Source organism: Mobula birostris, chromosome 5 (assembly GCF_030028105.1).
Source record: "Mobula birostris isolate sMobBir1 chromosome 5, sMobBir1.hap1, whole genome shotgun sequence".
NCBI lineage: Eukaryota > Metazoa > Chordata > Chondrichthyes > Myliobatiformes > Myliobatidae > Mobula > Mobula birostris.
The window spans coordinates 164,146,637-164,156,263 of NC_092374.1; positions in this window are offsets into that span (position 1 = coordinate 164,146,637).

A 9,627-nucleotide genomic window follows, 5' to 3' on the forward strand; every position below is an offset into this window, starting at 1 on the left:
TGGGAAAATGTCAGTGCTTGGTCAGGAGAAACTGGAGAGCTCATCTAGTAAGAATTTATGGATATAACTGAAGAATAAGGAAGGTATGACTGCATTAATGCATTATATTATAGACATCCCAACAGTCCACAAATTTGTGAGAGGTCACAGAATGTTGCAAGAAACATAAGGTTGTGCTAATAGGTGATTTTAACTTTCCACGTATTGACTGGACTTCCATACTCAAAAAGGACTTGGATGGGAAAGAGTTCATCAAAAGTGTTCAGAAAAGTTTTCTTAATCAGTATGTAGAAGTCCCAACTAGAGAGAGTGGGATACAAGAGAGCAGGTGACAAAAGTTTGTGTAGGGGAACACTTTGCTTCCAGTGATCATAATGTCATTAGTTTCAAGATAATTATGGAGAAGAATAGGTCTGGTCTTCAGGTCGAGACTCTAAATTGAAGAATGGCCAATTTTGATGGTATTAGAAAGGATCAGGTAAGTATTGATTCAGACAGGTTGCTTTCTGCCAAAGGTGTACTTGGTAAGTGGGAGACATTCAAAAGTGAAATTCTGAGAGTAGGGAGTTTGTATGTTCCTGTCAAAATAAAACCAAGGATAACAGGTTTAGCAAACTACGGCTTTTGAGAGATATTGAGGCCCTGGTTAAGAAAAAGAAGGAGGTGCATAGCAGGTACAGACAGGCAGGAACAAGTGAGGTACTTGAGGGGTATAAGAAATGCAAGAGAACATTCAAGAAAGAAATCAGGAGGGCTAAAAGAAGTCATGAGGCTACTCTGTGTCATGGTCTGGTCCATGAAGTCCATATTCCAGTTCACAGTCCGGTCCATCGACCCTTGTTCCAGGTTTTCCTATCTACCCTGTTTCTGTCCTTGTTGAGCTAACTGAGGCAGCTGATGCTAGTTGGGGCTGGCTGCATAAATACCTCCAGAGACCAAGGCGTGGTTGCTGGATTGTTCTTGTCCTTACTTCTTGTATCCCTTCCCCTGCCTTCTGTTTCCTCGCCTGAAGTCTTGCCTTGTCTTGCCGGTAACCCTCGCTTCGCCTGAAGTTCTGTCTCGCCTTGCTTTGCCAGAAGCCCTGCCTTGTCTTGCCAGTAACTCTCGCCTCACCTGAAGTTCTCGTCTTGCCTTGCTTTGCCAGTAGCCTTACCTTATCTTGCTGTCTGGTCCTGGAGCCGCCCTGTTCCTAGCTCCTTTCCTGTCCCTTGCCTCCGCCCAGGTAAGCCAGGCTGTCTTGCCGTTACCTGGAGTTGGTTCTGTCCCTTCCTGTCCCTTGCCTCTGTTGGGTGGTGATCCGCACCCTGACCAGGAGTACCGCGCCCTGCCCAAGTAACCCGCACCCTGCCCAGGAGGAGCCTGCCAAGCCTCGCCTCAAGTCTCCAGCCCCCAGCCTCCCCTCGCCTCATCTCCAACCCTCAGCCTCGCCTCAAGCCTCAAGCCTCCAGCCTCGCCTCAAGCCTCCAGCCTTGCCTCAAGTCTCCAACCTCCAGCCTCGCCTCGCCTCAGGTCTTCAGCCCCCAGCTTCGCCTCGCCTCAGGTCTTCAGCCTCCAGCTTCGCCTCGCCTCAGGTCTCCAGCCTCCAGCACCGCCTCAAGTCTCCAGCCTCCAGCCTCCAGCCTCGCCTCAAGTCTCCAGCCTCCAGCTTAGCCTCGTCTCCAGCCCCCAGTCTCGCCTCACCTCGCCTCCAGCCTCCAGCCTCGCCTCGTCTCAAGCCTCCAGCCTACAGCCTCACCTCTAGTCTCGTCTCCAACCTCCTGCCAAGCCTCACCTCATCTCTTGCCTAGCCTCGAGCCTGTAGACTCCAGCCTCCAGCCTCGCCTTGCCTCCAGTCTCCAGCCTCCAGCCTCGCCTCGCCTCCAGTCTCCAGCCTCCAGCCTCACCTCGCCTCAAGTCTCAAGCCTCCAGCCTCCAGCCTCACCTCTAGTCTCAAATCTCCAGCCTCCTGCCAAGCCTCACCCCATCTCTTGCCTAGCCTCGAGCCTGTAGACTCCAGCCTCTAGCCTCTTGCCAAGCCAAGTCTCTAGACTCTAGCTTCTTGCCAAGGAAGCCAAGTCTCTAGCCTCGAGCCTCTTGCCAAGCCAAGCCAAGCCTCTAGCCTCTAGCTTCTAGCCTGAAGACTCCAGCCTCATCCTGCCTGCCTGCCAAGCCTCATCCTTGCTTAGTTCTGGGGTCCAAGCCAGAGGCAAGACCCAGGTACTGGGTCCTTGTCCAGTTTCTGGCTCGGAGTCCAAGCCCGGGCTCCTAGCTCTTTTGTCCAGTCCTGTTCCAGGTTCCTGGTTTTCCTGTCCATGTCCTTGCCATTGCCCTGTATTCTAGTCCCGTCCCTAGTACTTCAGTGTCTGTGTCTTGCACTTGGGTCCGTTCCCAGCCGTGCCCTTATGACACTCTGGTAGACAAGGTGAAGGAGAATACTAAGGGCTTCTAGAGATATATTAAGAGCAAGGGACAAAATTGCTACTCTGGTATATCAGAGTGGTAATCAGTGTATGGAGCTGAAAAAGATGGGGGAGATTCTTAAATAGATTATTTGCATTTATATTTATTTGGACAATTTTCAGAGACGATAGAAGTAAAGCAAAGCAGCAGCAACGTCAGGGCCCCCATACAGATTACAAAGGCGGAGATATTTGCTGACTTGAGGCAAATTAGGGTGGATAAATCACCGGGGCCTGACAAGGTGTTCCCCTGGACCTTCGAGGAGGCGAGTGCAGAAATTGCAGGAGCCCTAGTAGAGATAGTTAAAATGGCCTAAGGGTGAGGTGCTGAAAGATTGGAGGAGGTAAGGTGCTCAAAGGTTGGAAGACAGCTAATATTGTTCTGTTGTTTAAGAAAGTCTCAGCTGTGTACATACATCTGTTGATGCTTCTGGACACATCTTCAGTGATGTTCCTGGAATCATCGGGTGTTTCGGGTCTTTCAACATCATACAACCTCCTCCAGGTGACCCAGCCGGGGCTGATCAGACCCCAGCTTGTGTCCAGATGGCTAGCTACTTATGACTCCATGGCTCCCCTCTTTTGAACCACAGCCATCTTGAGGCCCTCTCTGCTGCATCGGTGGTACTGCGGATGGCTCTCCTCTTCCTCTCTCCCTCGATGCCCAAAATGCTGAAGGCTCTAACTAAAGAATGGGCTATGAATCCCCTACAACCAACCTCCACTGGGAGACACCTCACTCTCCATCCAGCCTGCTGACAGTTGCTGACCAGTCCTGCGTACTTGGAGAGCTTCCTTTCAAAGGCCTCTTCCAAGCGATCTTCCCATGGGACTGTCAGCTCCAGCAGCACCACTTGCTTAGTAGACTCAGACACTAGGACAATGTCTGGTCGCAGGGTGGTGGCTGCGATATGGTTGGGGAACCTCAGCTGCCCTTCGAGATCCACCAACAGCTGCCAGTCCCTTGCAGAGGTCAGAATGCCTGCAGATGTTCTTTTGGCAGGTATTGGCTGCTCCCCAGCTCTGACAAAGGCAATGGTCTGCTTGGAGGGTCGGGACCGCTTCGCCCACTCAACTCCTGCGCTGACGGCTTCAGTGATGGTCTTCAGGACCTGATCATACCTCCACCTGTACCGTCCCTCACCAAGCGTACGCGCAGCCGCTGAGGATGTGCTCTAGGGTTCCTCGCTTGGAGCACAGTGGGCACGCAGATGACTCTGCCTTGCCCCATATGTGCAGGTTTGATGGGCTTGGAAGCACATTGTACACTGCCTGGATGAGAAATTGGGTGCGGTGTGGTTCGGCTTTCGAAAGATCAGCCCAGGTCACTTTCCTCTCAACCGCATTCTCCCATCTTGTCCAAGCTCCCTGTTGCTTCATTCCCACCACCTTGCAGGCTCTCATCTCCTCCACTACTGCTCTCATCTCCTCCTGAACTAAACAACGCTTTTCTAAGAATAATTCAGGAAATTAAAGGCCAGTGAGCCTGACATCAGTAGTTGGAAAGTTATTGGAAGGTATTCAAAGGGACTGGATATATAAGTATTTGGATAGGCAAGGACTGACTAGGGATAGTCAGGTCAGGACTAACCAATTTTATAGAGGTTTTTGAGGACATTATCAGGAGAGCTGATGAAGACAGGGCAGTGGATGTTGCCTCCCTGGACTTTAGCAAGGCCTTTGACAAGGTCCAGCATGGGAGGTAGGTCAGAAAGGTTTAGTCATTTGGCATTCAAGATGAGGTAGTAAATTGGATTAGACATTGGCTTTGTGGGAGAAGCCAGGCGGTGGTAGTAGATGGTTGCCTCTCAGACTGGAGGCTTGTGACTAGTAATGTGCTGCAGGGATCAGTGCTGGGTCCCTCATTGTTTGTCATCTATATCAATTACCTGGATGATAATGTGGTAAACTAGTTCAGCAAATTTGCAGATGACACCAAGATTGGAGGTGAGCGCAAGGAAGACTATCACAGCTTGCATCAGGATCTGGACCAGCTGGAAAAATGGGTTGTAAGATGACATAAAATATAATGCAGTCAAGTGTGAGGTATTGCACTTTGGGAGGACCAACAAGGGTATGTCTTACATGGTGAACAGTAGAGCACTGAGGAGTGCATTTAAACAGTGAAATATAGATCTATAATTCCTTGAAAGTGGTGCCACAGGTAGATAGATCATCAAGAAAGCTTTTGGCACATTGGCATTCATAATTTGGGTTGTTATGTTGAAATTGTATAAGACATTGGTGAGGCCTAATTTGGAGTATTGTGTGTAGTTTCAGTCACCTACCTACAGGAATGATGTAAGTAAGATTGAAAGAGCGCAGAGAAAATTTACAAGAATGTTGTTAGGACTTGATGACCTGAGTTATAGGGAAAAGTTAAATAGGTTGAGACTTTATTCCCTAGAAGAGGAAGACTGAGGGAAGATTTGAAAGAGGTATACAAAATTATGAGGGGTATAGATTGGGTAAATGCAAGCAGGCTTTTTCCACTGAAGTTGTCTGAGACTAGAACTAGAGGTCATGGGTTAAAGGTTTAAGGACAAATGTTTAAGGGGAACTTCTTCACTCAGAGGTTGCTGAGAGTGTGGAATGAGCAGCCTGAGCAATGGTGGATGATGGTTCAATTTGAACATTACAGAGAATTTTGGATAGGTACATGGATGAGAGGGGTATGGAGAGCTATGGTCCGGGTGCAGGTCAATGGGACTAGGCAGATTAATGAGTTGGCATGGATGAGATGGGCCGAAAGTCCTGTTTCTGTGCTGTAGTGTTCCATGACTCTATGGCAATAGATCCAAATTTGACTTTGACCTGAAATATTAACCCTGTTTCACTTTCCATAGATGCTGCTTGACCTGCAAAGGGTTCCCAAATTTTTCTTGTTTTATTCACATTGTACCATTCTGTTTGAAAAATGAAAAACTCGACTGTCAGTGCATTTGCATTTTTCAGCAATCCTCGCCTGCTGTTTTTTAAATGAATCCTGGACAGTAACAGCCCCCCAATACGATGGATGTGACATGCTAATTGATAACCAAGACAAGCCAACAAATTGCATGCTACTTTGAGGCAGTGACAAAGCAACATTTGCATTTTTACAGCCTTCATGAATTATAACTGAGAACTTCAAGTGGTTACAAATCCTTGTTGTGGAGATATATTGGGATGCTATTTTACCTGAGACAAGTATTACTGCTGTGGCATTTTAACAGTTAAGTTTTGTTATATTGGTCCAGTGGTCTAGTGAACTGCACCAGATAAAGATTCTGATTTTTCAAAGAATTTGTTAACAAATCTATCTCTGTTGGAAAAGTAGGGTAGGTGAAGGACGGTGTATGACATACTGTATACAAAATATTGTACCTGCAGGCTGTCCATGGCTTATGATTGGGTTCTATTTTAACCAACGATCTTAAGTTGATCTTGTCCGTAAACTAGAAAATACACAAAAATCACTTAGTAACGTAACTGCACTAACATAATATTGTAATGATTGGCATAAAAAGCGCATAAGAAGTAGAGAGAGAGAGAACGAGGGGGAGAGAGAGGGAAGGAGAGAGAAAGAGAGAAACAAAGAAAGAGAGAGATTGATGGAGAGACAGAGAAAAAGATAACTATTTCTGCCTTTTGCAGGAAAGAATGTACATACATACATATGTCAGAAATTTGATTTGAATAATCTGAGCTGACTTGTATATGTAGTGGTGCCTATAAAATGGATGCTTGTGACAAGTCATAGTCATAGTCATACCTTATTGATCCCGAGGGAAATTGGTTTTCGTAACAGTTGCACCATAAATAGTAATAGAACCATAAATAGTTAAATAGTAATATGTAAATTATGCCAGTAAATTATGAAATGTCCAGGACCAGCCTATTGGCTCAGGGTATCTGACCCTCCAAGGGAGGAGTTGTAAAATTTGATGGCCACAGGCAGGAATGACTTCCTATGACGCTCTGTGCTGCATCTCAGTGGAATGAGTCTCTGGCTGAATGTACTCCTGTGCCCACCCAGTATATTATGTAGTGGATGGGAGACATTGACCAAGATGGCATGCAACTTAGACAGCATCCTCTTTTCAGACTCCACTGTGAGAGAGTTCAGTTCCATCCCCACAACATCACTGGCCTTACGAATGAGTTTGTTGATTCTGTTAGTGTCTGCTACCCTCAGCCTGCTGCCCCAGCACACAACAGCAAACATGATAGCACTGATAACCACAGACTCGTAGAACATCCTCAGTATCATCCGGCAGATGTTAAAGGACCTCAGTCTCCTCAGGAAATAGAGACGGCTCTGACCCTTCTTGTAGACAGCCTAAGTGTTCTTTGACCAGTCCAGTCTATTGTCAATTCGTATCCCCAGGTATTTGTAACAAGAGAAAGACCTGTACTAAGTTAGGTAATTGTTATATTAGTAGACTAATAGACTGGGAGCCTGAGTTCAAATCCCACCACAGGAGCTGGGAAATTTAAATTTGTTAATAAATAACTATCAAATTTTAAAATTAGTAATGCTAATCTCAGACACACAGAAAATCACAAAAGTTAATCATTTTCTCAGAGGAAAATCTGCCATCCTTATCCAGGGTGGTCCTAACATGAGTTCAAATAATCACAATCAGGATCAGGTTTAATATCACTGGCATATGTCATGAAATATTTTTGCTTTTGCAGCAGAAGTACAGAGCAATACATAATAATAGAAAAAAAACATGTATTACAGTATATATATAAAATAGTAAAATAGCTAAATTAAATAAGTAGTGCAAAAATAGAAGTAAAAAAAAAGTAGTGAGGTAGAGATTGTGGGTTCAATGGCCATTCAGAAATCAGCAGAGCTGTTCCTGAATCATTGAGTGTATGCCTTCAGGCTTCTGCACAGAGGTGAACTCAAGAAGAGCTGGGTAATAAACCAGTGACATTCAAGTCCAGGGAAAAGATCAATTTGGAAAAAAATAAATTTGCTCAGAAAGCATAAAGAAGGTAGCAGAAATAGCAATAAGTATAGGGTTGGAGCATTGTAGAATAGCCAGTGAAGAGCTCCACACAATTTCAGTAACCTAGATAGAGAAGCCGAAAGTCACAAGAATAGATTCTTCTCTTCAACGCTTTGGTTCTTGAACCAACTGCACAACCCTAATCATTAACCCGGGATAACAACACTGACCATTTTGATCACCTTGCTCGAAAATGAACTTTATAGTTTTCTCATTCTAATTGTGTTGTTTCTTGTTAAAGATGTGCATGTTTTATACTTGTACCTCTGATGCTGCTGCAAGCAAGTTTTTCATTGCGCCTGTGCATATGTGCACTTGTGAATTTAGCAATAAACCTAAGATGGACTTTGACATCTGGTGTTGTCTGTGTGGAGTTTGTATATTCTTAACATGACTGTGTGGGTTTCCTCTGGGTGCTCTGGTTTCCTCGCACATCCTCAAACAGCAGTTAGAGTAACTGGCTATTTCCTCTGGTGATGAGGGGAGGAGAATCAGTGGGCATTGCTTGTCATATGCAAGAGTTGGGAAATAAAGGGAGGAATGGGAATGGTGGTAACTTTTCTGTGAAATTCGCAGTATTTCCTCCATTGATAAGATCACTTTCCCCAAGGTCACGAAATAGAACAGACAGCATATCCTTTCTCAAAGAAGGGGCCCAAAACTGCTCACAATATTCCAAATTTTGTCTGACCAATACATTATAAAACCTCAGTATTACATCCTTGCCTTTATATTCTAGTCCTCTCAAAATTAGTGCTAACATTGCATTTGCTTTCCTTAGAATCAACTCACCTATGTTAACCTTCAGGGAATCTTGTACAGGACCTTCCAAGTCTCTTTTCACTTCAAATTTCTGAATTCACTTGCCACTTAGAAAATACTTGTTGCCTTTATTCCTTCTATCAAAGTGCATGACCATACACTTCTACACATTGCATTCCATCTGCCACTTCTTTGTCCATTCTCCTAATCTGTCCAAATCCTTCTGTGGATTCCCTGCTTCATCAACACTACCTGCCCCTCCACCTATCTTTTCACAGGGTGGAAAACAAATCTGACCTTTTCTTCTATTTTCTCTGAATCTTTTAGCAACAGGCCAGAGTGACTGGACAACCCACACAATATAGGTTTCATACACTCAAGCAACACACAGCACAATGGAGGAACTATGGCAGTAACTACGGAGGGAAACGGACAGTTGATGTTTCAGTGTTCAGATGTAGGGTCTAATTGTCCATTTTCCCTCCTTCGATACTGCCTGACCAGATGAGTTCCTCCCGTATTGTGTGTGTTGCTCAGATTCCAGTATCTGCAATCTCCTGTGGCTTCATTGACTCTCTGCTTGATGAATTTCAAGTGTTCTGCTCAGCAAGCATCTCCTTTGTAGAAATTCACTGTAGCTCAGTGGGTAGCCCTCTGGACGATGAGTAAGACAGTCCTGCCTTCTGGGATTGAATATCTATGCTGACATTCCAAAGAAATATTACAGGAGTACTGCACTGTAGGAGGCACTGAATTTCAAGTGACTCATTAAACTAAACCTAACTCTTCTTTCATCTCGGTGTAGAATATGCTGCGGCAGTGCATCCATCCTTCTCAACTTGGCCATCATTTGTCAGTATCCCTGAAACACGTTATCTGGTCACTGTGATACTTGCTGAGTGCAGACTGATGTCTGGTGAACTAAAGCGCGACATTGCCTGGAAAGATCTTTTGTCACCAAAGACTCCTGCAAATTTCTACAGATGTACAGTGGAGAGCATTCAGGCTGGCTGCATCACAGCCTGCAATGGAGGCTCCAATGCTCAGCATTACAGGAGGCTACAGAGGATTCTAGACTCAGCCAGTTCCACACAGGCACCGCCCTCCCCAACATTGAGGATATCTTCAAGAGATAATGCCTCAAAAAGTTGAGATCTATCATTAAGGATCCTCACCATCAAGGTTGTGATCGTGGGAGATTTTAATTTTCCACACATCAACTGGGAAACCCATTCTGTAAAAAGGCTGGATTTTTTGGAGTTTGTAAAATGTGTGCAAGATAGTTTTTTGCAACAATACATAGAGGTACTAACTCGAGAAGGGGCAGTGTTGGATCTCCTGTTAGGGAATGAGATAGGGCAGGTGACGGAGGTATGTGTTGGGGAGCACTTCAGGTCCAGTGATCACAGTGCCATTAGCTTCAA